General features: G+C 40.9%; 1 long non-coding RNA gene across 1 annotated transcript; it reads right to left on the bottom strand.

Annotated features, from left to right (window-relative positions):
• Positions 1 to 1,152: 1,152 nt before the first annotated feature.
• On the bottom strand, positions 1,153 to 1,805 carry LOC140602239 (uncharacterized). Its single transcript, XR_012005215.1, has 2 exons — positions 1,702 to 1,805; positions 1,153 to 1,601 (listed from the first exon to the last, which is right to left on the bottom strand). It is a non-coding gene; the product is annotated as an uncharacterized lncRNA (long non-coding RNA).
• Positions 1,806 to 2,757: the final 952 nt, after the last annotated feature.

The raw sequence follows: 2,757 nt of genomic DNA on the forward strand, positions 1-2,757 counted from the left end.
ACCTGGATCGAGTCCCACATCGGGCTCCCTACATGGAGCCTGCTTCTCCCTCTGCCTGTGTCTCTGCCTCTCTCTGTGTGTGTCTCTCATGAATAAACAAATAAAATCTTAAAAAAAAAAAAAGAAGAAGAATTTAGTTGAACATTTTTTGGGGTGTCTGGCTGGCTCAGAGCGGAGTGCACGATGTTTGATCTTTGGCTTTTTAGGCCTAGAGTGGTAGTGATCCCTATGTTGCTAGTCTCAGGGTGCTATACCATCCCTTGTGGATTTCCCTACACCCTACCCATGCCTTTGTAATTCTCCTCTTTGTTGAACTTTCTTCAAATTACCCAGTTTGAGTGTGCCATCTATTCCCTGCCAGGATTCTGACTTGCACTGAACTGTACTGAACTGTCCCCTCTACAGATCTGAAACAACAGAGTACCTCTCAGAGAGTACCTGGGCATATGGCTGACGCATCCCACCGATAGATACTAACAAACATCTGGAAATGTAAAATAATACGCATGCCCAGGCCCCACTCTACTTCAATTGATTCAAAATATTCACCTAGAAAATCTTCATCTTAAAAAAGTTTCCCCATGACTCTAATGCTGTTGGTCCAAGTCAAGCATGAACCCCTGACGCTGGGCTCTTGTTTATAGCTCTGAACCAAGATGTAGTTCTAGATCTGCTTTAAGTATAGTTGAGGGATGCCTGGGTGGCTCAGCGGTTGAGTGTCTCTCTTTGGTTCAGGGCATGATCCTGGAGTACCCGGATCAAGTCCCACATCGGGCTCCCTACATGGAGCCTGCTTCTCCCTCTGCCTGTGTCTCTGCCTCTCTCTGTGTGTGTCGCTCATGAATAAACAAATAAAATCTAAAAAAATAATAATAATAATAAAAAAATAAAATCTTAAAAAAAAGAAGAAGAAGAAGAAGAATTTAGTTGAACATTTTTTGGGGTGTCTGGCTGGCTCAGAGTGGAGTGCACGATGTTTGATCTTTGGGTTGTGAGTTCGAGCCCCACATTGGGCATAGAGATTACTTAAAATAAATAAATAGATAAGCAGAGGCATTATCTATTAAAACAAAAAAGAAAAACAACAACAAAAAAAGAATTTAGGTCAACATTTTTGCATTAAAATAGCCAAAATATATTGAAATGAAGGTATCTGAAAAGTAATCACATTTTATTCACTAAGTTAACTTTGTTTCCTATTGGGTGACCTTCCAAATGATCAAGTTTAGGAAGGAAGAACAGAGAATGATGTTTACCTCAGAGATTGTCTTCTAAACTGCCAACAACAAAAAAAATAAAATAAAATAAAAAAATAAACTGCCAACATCTTGTCCATCTTCCTCCATTGTGCACTAATTTTTTATGTTCAAGATTCTGTAGTAGTAGCAAAAGGCTAACACTGAGAAGCTACTAGCGTGCTACCTTCATATTTCTAAAGCTTACTTAATTACCAGTACTTTCTGTAGTCTATTTTCTGAGGTATACAAACACTGTCCTTAAGCGTAATAGCAAAACCTACAGTAGACGGGCTATGATTGCATTACCAGTCCCTCTTGGCAGACAATGGCTCCAAAGATTGGTACCCAGAGAGATGTAGGGAGCTGAAAGGCAAGAAAACAGTCTTTATCTACCTCAGTATTTTGCCAAAGACAACTGTGAATTTGGAGTATTCAGTAAGTTACTATATCCTTTGCTTATTACCTTATTTTTATTCTCAATCCTATGGAGTAGTAGTTCTAGGCAATTCATTAAGCTTCCCTAATCTTCCATGTCTTCATCTGAAAAAAAGAGAAAGGAAATATTTTTGCTATACTTTAAAAAAATTTTTTTTAAAGATTTATTTATTTATTCATTCATGAGAGACAGAGAGAGAGAGAGGCAGACACATAGGCAGAGGGAGAAGTAGGCTCCATGCAGGGAACCCGATGCAGGACTTGATCCTGGACTCCAGGATCACACCCTGAGCCCAAGGCAAACGCTCAACCACTGAGCCACCCAGGTGTCCCTATTTTTGCTATACTAAAAGGCATCTAAGATCTCATCAAATTCAAGATTGTTTGGTTCATCAATTCTACATTACAAATGAGGAAGTGAGGTACAGAGGACATTAAAGGACGGGCCTAAATCCAGCAGACTATATAAGAGGGGGATTAAGTTTCACCCCAGGCCTCCTGGGTTTTAGCTTGGTAGATTAGCCAAAACACAGCCAGTCAGAACATTAGGAGGAATTTCGTTAGCAATAAAATAAACAAAAACCAAAAAGAGAGAGAAAGCACACAAATAAGAGCTGCTGCTACAAACACCAGACTTTCCCCACCACTGGGGAGACTGAGCAGGAGTGTGTTCACTGGGGCACCTGGGAGGCTCAGTGGTTGAGAGTCTGCCTTCAGCTCAGGTCATGATCCCAGGGTCCTGGGATCGAGTCCCACATTGGGATCCCTGAGGGAGCCTGCTTCTCCTTCTGCCTCTCTGTGTATCTCTCATGAACAAATAAATAAAATCTTTAAAACAAAACAAAACAAGGAATGTGGTCACCATGGTTAATGCAACCAGTCAGCTCTGATGTTAAAAAAAAAAAGAAAAAATTTTGCAAAAAAAAAAAAAAAAAGTGAAATATCCCAACCTTCAGTGAGCCGGCCAGGAGCTAAGCACAAGGGAGGTGTTAAAAATGACGACAAGGCCCTTGTCTGGTTCATGGTGGCTTTCAGCTCAGGTCAGCCACTAGAAATACCCCGCAGCTCTGTGCACAGCACAGGC

Source organism: Canis lupus, chromosome 13 (genome assembly GCF_048164855.1).
Source record: "Canis lupus baileyi chromosome 13, mCanLup2.hap1, whole genome shotgun sequence".
NCBI lineage: Eukaryota > Metazoa > Chordata > Mammalia > Carnivora > Canidae > Canis > Canis lupus.